Genomic DNA, 14,467 nt, shown 5'->3' on the forward strand with positions numbered 1-14,467 from the left:
AAAAAAAAAAAAAAAAAAAGGAAAAAGAAAAGTGATGGCCAAGGCATGGGAAAATAGGGAGAAGTTGATGAAAGGGTACAAACTTTCAACTGCACAATAAATAAATAAAGTCTGAAGATCTAACGTATAACATGGTGACTACACTTAATTATCATTGTATTGTACAATTAAAATTTACTGCATGTAGAACTTTAAAGGAGCTCCTGGGTGGCTGAGTCTCTTAAGTGCCCGACTTCAACTCAGGTCATGATCTCACAGTTCGGGGGTTCGAGCCCTGCATTGGGCTCTGTGCTAACAGCTCAGAGCCTGGAGCCTGTTTTGGAATCTGTCTCCCTCTCGCTCTCTGCCCCTCCCCCACTCATACTCTTTCTCTCTCTCTCTCTCAAAAATACATAAAACATTAATAAATAAATAAATAAATGAAAAGATACATATGTGAGATGATGAATGTTATTTAAACAGATTAGAGGAATCCTTTCACAATGTATACATACACCAAGTCACTTTAAATATGTTAAAGCTTTGTCAATTATATGTAAATGAAGCTAAAAATAAAACTAAATCAAAACAACAAAACAAAGGTTCAAACTTGACTTTGTTTTTTAACAATCAAGTCTTTAAAGAAGTTAACTACAGCAGGGTGTGGCACTAAAAATAGCAGTCAATGCCTTGGGCTCTAAAGTTCAGAACTCCCCAACTACCTGTGACCAGTTCCGTTGGTTCCTGAGTAACTTCAATGGCAACAGTAGAGCATCCCAAAGCACAGCCCCTGGGTATTACATTAACAGATTCTATAGACCTTGTTAGATTTAGGTATTTGTAGAACTTTTTTTTTTTTTTTTAATTTTTTTTCAACATTTATTTATTTTTGGGACAGAGAGAGACAGAGCATGAACGGGGGAGGGGCAGAGAGAGAGGGAGACACAGAATCGGAAACAGGCTCCAGGCTCTGAGCCATCAGCCCAGAGCCTGACGCGGGGCCCGAACTCACGCACTGCAAGATCGTGACCTGGCTGAAGTCGGACGCCTAACCGACTGCGCCACCCAGGCGCCCCGAGGTATTTGTAGAACTTAATCAGGTACTGCTTAAAGGTTGTATTCATATTCATTTGTTCAGTGAGGGAAAAAAAAGTCTCACCTTTTTCAAATACAAAAATGATAAAATACTTATTGTAAAGAAATCTAACAACACAAATAAATGCCAATAGGACACCACTCAGAGATAACCATTTTAGTGAGTATTTATCTCAGAGATTTGTCTACCATTCACACACACAATTTTATATAAATAAGGCTCCATTAGGCATGCTATTACTTATTGTTGAGAAATAAAATGAGCTTGTTGAGGACCTATTTCCATTGCAATAAATATAAATCTATAATACATCACCATTTTTAATAGCTGTATACTATCATATTGAATGGATATACTTAACTTAATCCCATAATGATAGACATTTCTAGAGGCAGATCAATATCTTTTTACATTTAATTATCTCTTTGTGAAAAAATTTCTAGACATCAAATTATATATCCAAGAATACACATATATTAAAATTTTAAGTACTGCCACACTGCCTTCCACCAGAAAGGATTTTGCCCTCACAAGAATACTCATTTACCCACATTCTGCAGTGTACTTTATCATTTTCTGCCAATCTAAAAAAAGATTAAAAATACCTTTTTATTTGCATTTTGATTACTAAGTTATAAAATACTCAGATTTTACTGGCAATTTATATTTTTTATACATTACCAGTATTTTTAAATATTACTCATGATCTCTCTTTTAATTTTATAGAGATCTTTTCTTCTGTTGAAGAAACATTTAAAGGAGGTTCCTTCAGTTTCATTTTAGCTTCCTTTTCTCATTATTTTTAAGTAAAACAGTTAATTTTATGTTAAGTACTATGCATAGTATGATTAAATTCTTATAAAAGTATATGCCTATTTATCCACTGTCTAAACTTCTTCCTACACACGCGCGCGCACACACACACACACACACACACACACACTCACTCTCTCTCTTCCCCTCTTTCCCTCAAAATGTCTCTGGAAATTTTATTTCAGACCTGATTTTATTGCACTTTGCTTTAATGCATTTGACAGATTTGATTTTTTTTTTTTTTTTTTTTTACAAATTGAAGGTTTGTAGCAACCCTGAGTTGAAAAAGTCTGTGCCATTTTTCAAACAGCATTTGCTCACTTCATGCCTCTGTGTCACATTTTGGTAATTCTCTCAGTATTTCAAACTTTGTCATCATTAAATTTGTTATGATGATCCGTGATCAGTGATCCTTGATATCATCATTGTAATTGTCTTGGGGCACCACAAACCATACCCATATAAGACAATGAACTTAGTTGATAAATGTTTGTGCTCTGACTGCTCCACTGACCAGCAGGTTCCCCCTTTCTATTCCTCTCCTTGAGTCTTCCTTGAGACACAACAATATTGAACTTAGACCAATTAATAATTCTACAATGGCCTCCATGTGATCTCTCACTTTCAATCAAAAGCTAGAAATGTTTAAGCTTAGTGAGGAAGGTATGTCCAGAGCCTAGATACGCTAAGATAGTCCTCTTATACCAGTTAGCCAAGTTGTGAATGCAAAGGAAAAATTCTTAAAGAAAATTAAAAGTGCTACTTCAGTGAACATATGAATAAAAAGAAAGCCAAACACCCCTACTGCTGATATGGAGAAAGTTACAGTGGTCTAGATATAAGATCAAACCAGTCACAACATTCCCCTAGGCCAAAGACTAATCCAGACAAGGCCCTAACTCTCTTCAATTCTATGGAGGCTGAAAAATGTGAAGAAGCTACAGAAGAAAAGTTGGAAGTTAGCAGAGATTGGTTTGCGAGGTTTAAGAAAAGAAGCCATATTGGGGCCCCTAGCTGGCTCAGTTGGTAGAGTGTGCAACTCCAGATCTCAGGGTCATTAGTTTGAGCCCCAACTGGGCATGAAGTCTACTTAAAAAGCAAATAAATAAAAATAATGTTTAAGAAAAGAAAGAAAAAAGAAGCCATCTCTATAACATAAAGTGCAAGATGAAACAGCAAGTACTGATGTAAAAGCTGCAACCAAGTTATCCAGAAGACCCAGCTAAGATAATTAATGAAGGTGGCTATACAAAACAACAGATTTTCAACATAGATAAAACAGTTTTATACAGGAAAAGGATGCTATCTAGGTCTTTCACAGCTAGAGAGAAGAAGTCCGTGCCTGGCTTCAAATCTTCAAATGAGAGGCTGACTGTCTTTGTTAGGAATTAATGTAGCTGGTAACTAGGGTGAAGCAAATGCTCACTGACCATTCTGAAAATCCTAGGACCCTTAAGAATTATGCTAAACTACCCTGCCTGTGCTCTATAAATGGAAAAACAAAGCCTGGATAACAGCATATCTGTTTACATAGTTTACTTAATATCTTGAGCCCACTGTTGAGACCTACTGTTCAGGAAAAAAAAACAAAACAAAACTCCTTTCCAAATATTACTGCTCACTGAGAATACACCTGATCACTCAAGAGTTATGATGGAAATAGGCAATGAGATTAATGTTTTCACGCCTGCTAACACAACATCCATTCTGTAGCCCATGGGTCAAGGAGTCTTTTGGACTTTTCAAGTGTTATTATTTATGAAATACATTTCATAACACTATAGCTGCCTAGATGGTGATTCCTCTGTTGGATGTGGGTAAAGTAAAATTGAAAACCTCTGGTAAGGATTCACCATTCTAGACACCATGAAGAACATCTGTGATTCATGAGAAGAGGTCAAAATATCAATATGAACAGGAGTTTGCAAGACATTGATTCCAACCCTCATGGATGACTTTGAGGGATTCAAGACTTCAGTGGAGGAAGTAACTGTAGATATGGTGGAAAGAGCAAAACCAGAATTAGAAGTAGAGTCTGGAGATATGACTAATTTGCTGCAATTTTATGATAAAACTTGAAGAGATGAGTAAAGAAAGTAGTTTCTTGAGATGAATCTGCTTCTAGTGAAGATGCTATGAAAACTGTTGAAATGATAACAAAATAATTTGAACATTACATTAATAGAGTTGATAAAGCAGCAGCAGGGTTTGATTTGAATTCTGAAAAAAGTTCTACTGTGGGTAAAACTGCTATCAGAAAGCATCACAGGCTACAGAGAAATCATTCATGAAAGGAAAGGTCAATCAATGAAGCACTTACTTTAAGAAATTTCCATAGCAATCCCAATCTTCAGCAACCACCACCCTGATCAGTTAGCAGCCATTAACATCAAGGCAGGACCCACAAGCAAAAAGATGACGACTCTGAAAGTTCAGATGGTGGTTACCATTTTTTAGCAATAAAGGATTTTTCAAGGGGCGCCTGGGTGGTTCAGTCGGTTGGGCGTCCGACTTCAACTCAGGTCATCATCTCACAGTCTGTGAGTTCAAGCCCCGCGTCGGGCTCTGTGCTGACAGCTCAGAGCCTGGAGCCTGCTTCAGATTCTGTGTCTCCCTCTCTCTCTGCCTCTCCCCAACTCATGCTCTCCCTCTCAAAAATAAATAAAACTTGAAAAAAAATTTTTAATATTTTTCAATTATGTACCTTTTAAAAAAATATATAATATTGCACAGCTTAATAATAAGCTACAGTACAGCACGAACATAATTTTTATATGCACTGGGAAACCAAAAAACTAATCTGACTTGTTTTATTGCAACATTCACTTTATGGGGATGGTCTGCAACCACACCTGCAAAATCTCCAAGGTATGCCTTTATTTTGGATCCAAGTCCTCTGTCAAATATATGTAGCTGAAAATTTCTGCCTAGTCTGAGGTGTGTCTTTTCCTTTTCTTAATGATGTTTTCTGAAAAGCAATTTTTAATTTCACTATAATAAATTTATCAGCTACTTCTGACAGTTTGTGTTTTTTACTTCCTAAGAAATCTTTGCCTACCCTAAGATCAAGATTTGCTTCTAAGTCATCTTCTGGACATTTTTCAATTTTAGCTTTCAAATTTAGATCTTTGATCAATTTAGATTTCATTTTTGTGTATAATCTGATCAAGGATTATCACTCCCCACCCATTTATTCCAAAACCATTTGTTGAAAATATTATATCTGCCCCCACAGAACTAACTTAAGGAATCTTTACTGAAATATATGGGCTATTTCTGGATATTCTACTCTGCTCCACTGATCTATATCTCTGTCCACAAGCAGTACAGTATAAGTTCTTCAACTTTAAATTGCTGTTTTTCAATACTGTTTGTCTACTTGCATTTCAATATAAATTTTAGGTCTTTGCAATTTTGTATAATTCTAAAATTTAATAATAAAAAATCAAATTTTATGTATTTTTAATGTAAATTTTAAGACCAGAATAGGAGTCATAGGAGGTAAAATACTTAGTTTATTCCTGATCTTGAGGAAAGAAAGATGTTAGCTGTAGGCTAACATAGCTATAGGCTATTATATATAAACATATATTATACGCTTATATATAAGACAATAAAGCAGGCTTTAGTTAATGAAGTTATCTTCTATTCTGAGTTTCCTGAGAGTTTTTAACAAGGATCCTTAATTTTGTCAAACACATTTTTCTGCATAAACTGAGATAACAGTGATTTTCCTTCTTTGCCCTTAGATAACAGGGTAAAAGTCAAGTATCATTATTCGTGGTAATTATGTACTATAAAGTCTCCAATGAACACTGAAATTGTGAACACTGAACCACTGTTCCTAGTGGATACCCAAGTTTAGACCCCTATGAGCCTCTGATTACAACATTTGTAATAATTAATTAATAAACAGCTTTAAGTGTTTCTGTTTAAAGACACCTTATTTAATACACAGGATTGATTCATAAACACTGAAATCATGGCCAAAATCACTATAATTCATGCCTAAACAAAGTTTATCTAACACACATATTTTCTCCATAAGGCACATAACGACCTTCTTGTGATTAGGAAGACAAGATTGCACATCAGCACTACACTTGGAGGCCATTTTAAAGAAAAAAGCAAAAAGCAAAAAATGGGAAAAATGTAACACTAAATAGACTGTGAAAAGAATACTTGTTTACAATAGGAGAGCTGAAAGAAAGCAGAGAGCTTTGACCTCAGTAGGGAATATGTGTATTGGGTGACTCAAATTTGTCATTAAATGTCTGCAAGTGATCCCAAGTGTCACAAGTATTGACTTTTAAGTTACAAATAAAATTCAGCTAGTGGGCAAATTTTCAAATGTGGAATCTCTGAATAGCAAGGACTGTATTATTTTTTTTTTTTTTTACTGTTAAACTTATATACTTGGCATAAACTCCACTTAATCCTGATATATCATCATATTTATACTGCTGGATTTGACTTGATAATATTTTGTAAAGGAGTTTTATGCTTGTATATGAAGGATACTGTTGTGTAGTTTTCTTAAAATGGCTTTATATGGCTTTGATATTGGTGTTATACTATCTTATAAAATGAGCTGGGAAAAATCTCTCCTATTTTCTGAAAATGTTTAGGGACAATCATTTTTTTCTTAAAATTTTGATAGAATTCACATTTGAACTATCTGGCCAGTTTTTTTATGAATTTTTAATTATGAATTCAATTTATTTCATAGATATAAGGATAGTTAAAGGGATATTCAGGTTTTCTATTTCTTCTTGTGTCAATTTTGGTAGTTTGTCTCTTTTAAGGAATTTGTCTACTTCATCTAAATTGTTGAATTTACTGGCATAAAGTCCACAATGATCCTTTATTATACTTTTAATTTATGCATGATCTGTAGTAATACCCTTTCATTCTTGGCACTGTTTTTTTTTTTTTATTTTTTGTTTTTTTATTTTTTTTTTAACGTTTATTTATTTTTGAGACAGAGAGAGACAGAGCATGAACGGGGGAGGGGCAGAGAGAGAGGGAGACACAGAATCCGAAACAGGCTCCAGGCTCTGAGCCGGCAGCACAGAGCCCGACGCGGGGCTCGAACTCACAGACCGCGAGATCGTGACCTGAGCCGAAGTCGGCCGCTTAACCGACTGAGCCATCCAGGCGCCCCCCTTGGCACTGTTAATTTGTACCTTTTTTTCCTTCATCAATCTAACTAAAGTTTTATCATTTTTATATATCCTTTCAAAGAACCAGCTTTTGATTTCACTGATTTTTCTCAATTATTTTATCAATTTTCTAAATCACTGATTTCGGTTTTATTTCCTTCCTTCTACTTTCTGTTTAATTTGCTCTTCTTTTTCTAGCTTAAAATAAACTCTTAGAAAATTACTGATTTTAAATTTTTCTTCATTTCTAATACAAGCATCTTTCAAAATTATACATCCCCACCCCCCGCAAAAAAAACAAAACAAAAAACCTATACATTTCCCTTTTAGCATGTCTTAGCTGTATCCCAAATAGTTTATGCTGCTTTCATTACCATTCAATCCAAAATATTTTCTAATTTCCCAGGACACATGGGTGACTGTTGGTTAAACATCCAACTCTTGATTTTTGGCTCAGGTCATGATCTCATGATTTGTGAGATCAAGTCCCACATCAGTGGGCACTGTCAGTGCAGAGCCTTCTTGGGATTCTCTCTCTCCCTCTTTCTCTGCCTCTCCCCTGCTCCCTTGCTCTCTCTCTCAAAATAAACTAAAAAAAAATTTTTTTTTCTAATTTCCCTTGTGGTTTCTTCTTTGATCCATGGATTATTTACAATTGTTTTTTCAATTTCCAAATACTTTCCACACAGCTGTTGCTGATTTCTAATTTAACTGTTATGCTCAGAGAACACTTCTATATGATTTCATTCTTTTGAAGTAAATGAGACTTATTTTATGGTTCAACATATGGTATATCTTGGTGAATGTTCCATGTGTAGTTGAAAAGAATGTGTACTGTGCTACTATTACATGCTCTATAAATGTAAATTAGGTTATGTTTCTTGATAATGTTGCTTAAGTCTTCTAACTGCTTATTTTCTGTCTACTTGTATTATCAATTACTAGGAAAGGAATGTTGACCTCTGCTTCATGAATTTTGAGGCTTTACTAATGGAAACATACACACCTAAAGAACACATTGCTGATAAATTGATCCTCTTGTCGTTATGAAATATCTCTCTTTTTCCTTATTCTTAAGTCTACTTTAAATAGTAGTTAATATTCTAGCTTTCTTACACTCTATACTCAGTTTTGTACAGTGTGTATTTTCCCATCTTTTTACTTTCAACCTATCTGGTTCTTTAAAGTCTTTAGGTTGTACATAATTGGATCTTGCTCCAGTCTGATAAGCTCTGTATTTTAACTAAAGTGCTTAAGACCATTTAACACTGTTATGTGTATACCAATTTATTTTCTATTTGTTCCATTTGGGTTTTTTTCCCTCTTTTCCTAAATAATTTTGGCTGGAGTATTTTTAGTAGTTCATATACTCCACTGATACATTAGCTATATCTCTTTTACTTTTTGCTTCGTTGCTGTAGGGTTTTACAACACGCATCCTACTTTATCACACTCTACCTTCAAATTATATCACTTTACATATAACAGAAGACTCTTAGGGCTGCATGTTTCAATTGTTGCCTACTGTCTTTTGTGCTACTGTTGTCATGTACTTTATGTATACATTATACACCGATATATGATATTACTATTTAGCTTTAAAGCAATTATTTTCTAAAGAAATCAAATGATGACAAAAAAAGTCTTTTCTCTCTCTCACTTACACTTACTATTGACAGTGTTCTTTATTTCTTTGTATAGACCCAATTTGCTATTTGGTTTCATTTTCCTTTCACCTGAAGAACTGCTTGAACATTTCTTGCAGTGCCAGATTGCTGGTAAATAGTTCTATCAGATTTTGTATATATGTAAATTCATTTTGAAGGATATTTTTGCTGGATATAAAAATTTCGAGTTTACAGTTTTATCTTTCAGCACTCAAAAGATGTCATTCCATCAGATTAAGAGGTATAAACTTCCAGTTATAAAATAAGTCACAGGGATAAAAGTAAAGCACAGGGAATATAGTCATTAGTATTATTATATGGTGAAAAATGATAAATATACACTTACAGTGATGAAACTGTGTAATGTACAGAATTCTTGAATCACTATGTTATACCCTTGAAACTAATATAACACTGCATGTCAAGTAAATTTCAAGTGAAAAAAAAGGATGTCATTCCATTATGTTGATACATATTATTTCTAGCAAGAAATCTGCCATCATTTTTTTGTCCCTCTGTCATTTTTCTCCAGCTGCTTTAAACTTTTTTCTCTACCACTGTCTTTCAGCCATTTGATTATGGTCTTCTTCGTGCTTATCCTGCTTGGGATACTGAACCCTCTGGATCAGTAGGTTTATAGTGTTTACAAAGTCGACAAATTTTCAGTCACTTTTTCTTTAAAAATTTTCTCCCTGTCCCACTTGCTCTGGAGTAAAATTACACCCATATTATACCTCAGGTCACAAAAGTTTTGTTCATTTATTTATTTATGCCGTTCTTTTCTCTGTGTTTAATTTTTGGGTAGTTTCTATTGCTATGTCCTCAACTTCACTGATCTTTTCTTCATCAGATTTAAAAAAAACTAATGTTAATCTCAGTTAATTTTTTCATTTCACTTAGTGTATTTCTCATCTGTACAAACTCCATTCAGTCTTTTTTAAACTTATTTTTTCTTCTCATTACAGTTTTCCTTTATCTTTGAGCACACTGAGCATATTTATAAAGTTTTGGTCTGCTAATTCTACCACCTTTATTATCTTAGTCTGTTTTCACTGTTAGTTTTCTCCTGGTGTTCATGTTTTCCTGATTCTAGTAATTTTTTATTGGGTGCTATACAAAATGATATACTTTTAAGTGTCTGGATTTTGTTATCTTCCTTTAAAGATTTTTAGGCTTTGTTCTGAAAATCAGTTAAGTAACCTGTGGATCAGCTTGATCTTTGAAGTTTAAGTTTTAGGATAGACTGCGGGTAGATTTTACTCTTGGCTAGTTTAGCCCTACTACTAAGACATAGGCCTGTTGGGGTCTCTATGGAACATTCCAGGTAATGAAAAAAGTCTCACCTCTGTCTGCTCAATGCTTCAGCAATTCCCCAGCTCTGGAAATTACTCAACTTACAGCTCTCCAGTCAATCCCTGTCCAGTCTCACAAAGTTTTACTCTACATACACACATTCTACACACTCCTTTAACAAAGGCTAGAGAAAACCCCTATGCAGATCTCTAGAACTCTTTTTCCACACAGCTCCCTCTTCTCTGAAACTCTGTGCAGCAATTTTCAGCCACTTCAACTTCCCTGAACTATAATCTCTATCTTATCAATTCAACCAGATATCATGCACCAACCAAGACTCCTCCTGCCTGCACCAAGCTCTGAAATGTGTTTTCCAGCAGAAATACAGGGCAATTATAGCAATCATCTTACTTGTTCCCCTCTTCTCAGGAATCACATTCCCACACTGCCTGTTGTCCAGTATCTAAAAATAGTTGTTTGACATCTTTTATCCAATTTTCTCATTATTTACCTAAGGAGGTTAAGTCCAGAAATGGCTTCTCCTCATGGTCAAAAGCAGAAATCTCTTCCTCTCCAAATAATCATACTTTAAACTCAAGTTATTCCTGAGGTATCACCCAGAACTATATAAACAAATCTTTTGGTTAATGAATTGTTTTATTCATGGGGTAGTTTTAATGCACATAAAACTAGATAAATAATGAGGAAAAAGGTGAAAATAAAAATGAGAAAATGAAATACCTACATACAACTAACACTGACTAAGCAATTTGTATCAGGCATTATGCTAATTGATTTCCATACATTACCTCATTTAAACTACACAGTAACACTTTGAGGTGAAGAATACTCAATTCATTAATCCAATAAACCTTTATTAAACACATATTACTAGACATTTCTAAGTACTGATGATATAATGGTGAGTACCAAAGTCAAAACGCATAATCCTTAGGAGTTTATCAGCATTAATCCCACCCTCCATATGACAAAACTGAGCGAGCATTAGAAAAGTTAAGTAACATGTCACCATTACAAAGGAAGAAGCAGAGGGGCACCTGGGTGGCTCACTTGGTTGGGCGTCTGACTTCAGCTCAGATCAACTCAAGGTTTGTGGGTTCAAGCCCCGCGTTGGGCTCTGTGCTGACAGCTTGGGGCCTGGAGTCTGCTTTGGATTCTGTGTCTCCCTCTATCTCTGTCGTTCCCCCACTCAGGCTCTGTCTCTCTTGAAAATAAACATTTAGAAAAATCAAAAAAAATGAAAGAAAGAAAGAAAGAAGAGAGAAAGAGAGAAAGAGAGAGAGAAAGAAAGAGAGAAAGAAAGACAGAGAGAAAGAAAGAGAGAGAGAGAGAGAGAAAGAAAGAAAGAAAGAAAGAAAGAAAAGAAAGAAAAGGGAAGGAAGGAAGGAAGGAAGGAAGGAAGGAAGGAAGGAAGGAAGGAAGGAAAAAAGAGGCAGAGTCAAGGTTTAAGACTAAGTCTCTTTAAAATTAGACTCTGGGCAAGATCTAAAGTACTACATTAGGGGCGCCTGGGTGGCTCAGTTGGTTAAGTGTCTTGACTTCGGCTCAGGTCATGATCTTACGGTTCATGAGTTCAAGCCCAACGCAGGGCTCTGTGCTGAACGCTTGCTCAGAGCCTGGAGCCTACTTCAGATTGTGTGTCTCCTTCTCTCTCTGCTCCTCCCCCACTTGTGCTCTGTCTCATTCTGTCTCTCATAAATTATTTTTTTTAACTACTACATTAGAAGGACTGTCACAGGACTCACAGTCTACTAAGAAATACATGTAATTAGGTACATACAACATACTATAACAAATACTGGAAAAGTGATTATGTCCACATATTCATATATATATATATATATATATATATATATATATATATATATGAAATTTAGAGACAAATTGGTTTCCATACAACACCCAGTGCTCATCCCAAAAGGTGCCCTCCTCAATACCCATCACCCACCCTCCCCTCCCTCCCACCCCCCATCAACCCTCAGTTTGTTCTCAGTTTTTAACAGTCTCTTATGCTTTGGCTCTCTCCCACTCTAACGTCTTTTTTTTTTTTTTCCTTCCCCTCCCCCATGGGTTTCTGTTGAGTTTCTCAGGATCCACATAAGAGTGAAACCATATGGTATCTGTCTTTCTCTGTATGGCTTATTTCACTTAGCATCACACTCTCCAGTTCCATCCACGTTGCTACAAAAGGCCATATTTCATTTTTTTCTCATTGCTACGTAGTATTCCATTGTGTATATAAACCACAATTTCTTTATCCATTCATCAGTTGATGGACATTTAGGCTCTTTCCATAATTTGGCTATTGTTGAGAGTGCTGCTATGAACATTGGGGTACAAGTGCCCCTATGCATCAGTACTCCTGTATCCCTTGGGTCAATTCCTAGCAGTGCTATTGCTGGGTCATAGGGTAGGTCTATTTTTAATTTTCTGAGGAACCTCCACACTGCTTTCCAGAGCGGCTGCACCAATTTGCATTCCCACCAACAGTGCAAGAGGGTTCCCGTTTCTCCACATCCTCTCTAGCATCTATAGTCTCCTGATTTGTTCATTTTGGCCACTCTGACTGGCGTGAGGTGATACCTGAGTGTGGTTTTGATTTGTACTTCCCTGATAAGGAGCGACGCTGAACATCTTTTCATGTGCCTGTTGGCCATCTGGATGTCTTCTTTAGAGAAGTATCTATTCATGTTTTCTGCCCATTTCTTCACTGGGTTATTCGTTTTTTGGGTGTGGAGTTTGGTGAGCTCTTTATAGATTTTGGATACTAGCCCTTTGTCCGGTATGTCATTTGCAAATATCTTTTCCCATTCCGTTGGTTGCCTTTTAGTTTTGTTGGTTGTTTCCTTTGCTGTGCAGAAGCTTTTTATCTTCATAAGGTCCCAGTAATTCACTTTTGCTTTTAATTCCCTTGCCTTTGGGGATGTGTCGAGTAAGAGATTGCTACGGCTAAGGTCAGAGAGGTCTTTTCCTGCTTTCTCCTCTAAGGTTTTGATGGTTTCTTGTCTCACATTTAGGTCCTTTATCCATTTTGAGTTTATTTTTGTAAATGGTGTGAGAAAGTGGTCTAGTTTCGTTCTTCTGCATGTTGCTGTCCAGTTCTCCCAGCACCATTTGTTAAAGAGGCTGTCTTTTTTCCATTGGATGTTCTTTCCTGCTTTGTCAAAGATGAGTTGGCCATACGTTTGTGGGTCTAGTTCTGGGGTTTCTATTCTATTCCATTGGTCTGTGTGTCTGTTTTTGTGCCAATACAATGCTGTCTTGATGATGACAGCTTTGTAGTAGAGGCAAAAGTCAGGGATTGTGATGCCTCCTGCTTTGGTCTTCTTCTTCAAAATTCCTTTGGCTATTCGGGGCCTTTTGTAGTTCCATATGAATTTTAGGATTGCTTGTTTTAGTTTTGAGAAGAATGCTGGTGCAATTTTGATTGGGATTGCATTGAATGTGTAGATAGCTTTGGGTAGTATTGACATTTTGACAATATTTATTTTTCCAATCCATGAGCAGGGAATGTCTTTCCATTTCTTTAAATCTTCTTCAATTACCTTCATAAGCTTTCTATAGTTTTCAGCATATAGATCCTTTACATCTTTGGTTAGATTTATTCCTAGGTATTTTATGCTTCTTGGTGCAATTGTGAATGGGATCAGTTTCTTTATTTGTCTTTCTGTGGCTTCATTGTTAGTGTATAAGAATGCAACTGATTTCTGTACATTGATTTTGTATCCTGCAACTTTGCTGAATTCATCTATCAGTTCTAGCAGACTTTTGGTGGAGTCTATCGGATTTTCCATGTACAATATCATGTCATCTGCAAAAAGCGAAAGCTTGACTTCATCTTTGCCAATTTTGATGCCTTTGATTTCCTTTTGTTGTCTGATTGCTGATGCTAGAACTTCCAGCACTATGTTAAACAACAGCGGAGAGAGTGGGCATCCCTGTCGTGTTCCTGATCTCAGGGAAAAAGCTCTCAGTTTTTCCCCGTTGAGGATGATGTTAGCTGTGGGCTTTTCATAAATGGCTTTTATGATCTTTAAGTATGTTCCTTCTATCCCGACTTTCTCAAGGGTTTTTATTAAGAAACGGTGCTGGATTTTGTCAAAGGCCTTTTCTGCATCGATTGACAGGATCATATGGTTCTTCTCTTTTTTTTTGTTAATGTGATGTATCACGTTGATTGATTTGCGAATGTTGAACCAGCCCTGCATCCCAGGAATGAATCCCACTTGATCATGGTGAGTAATTCTTTTTATATGCTGTTGAATTCGATTTGCTAGTATCTTATTGAGAATTTTTGCATCCATATTCATCAGGGATATTGGCCTGTAGTTCTCTTTTTTTACTGGGTCTCTGTCTGGTTTAGGAATCAAAGTAATACTGGCTTCATAGAATGAGTCTGGAAGTTTTCCTTCCCTTTCTATTTCTTGGAATAGCTT

General features: G+C 35.9%; 1 protein-coding gene across 1 annotated transcript in view; it reads right to left on the reverse strand.

The window, feature by feature from the left end:
* The window catches only part of FAM117B (family with sequence similarity 117 member B), a 103,458-nt gene that overhangs the window by 44,813 nt on the left and 44,178 nt on the right, over positions 1-14,467 (reverse strand). The gene's annotated exons all lie outside the window — the stretch shown is intronic.

Source organism: Lynx rufus, unplaced genomic scaffold, assembly GCF_022079265.1.
Source record: "Lynx rufus isolate CCGP_SWC_20201006 ecotype Redwood Valley unplaced genomic scaffold, mLynRuf1.p SCAF_2, whole genome shotgun sequence".
NCBI lineage: Eukaryota > Metazoa > Chordata > Mammalia > Carnivora > Felidae > Lynx > Lynx rufus.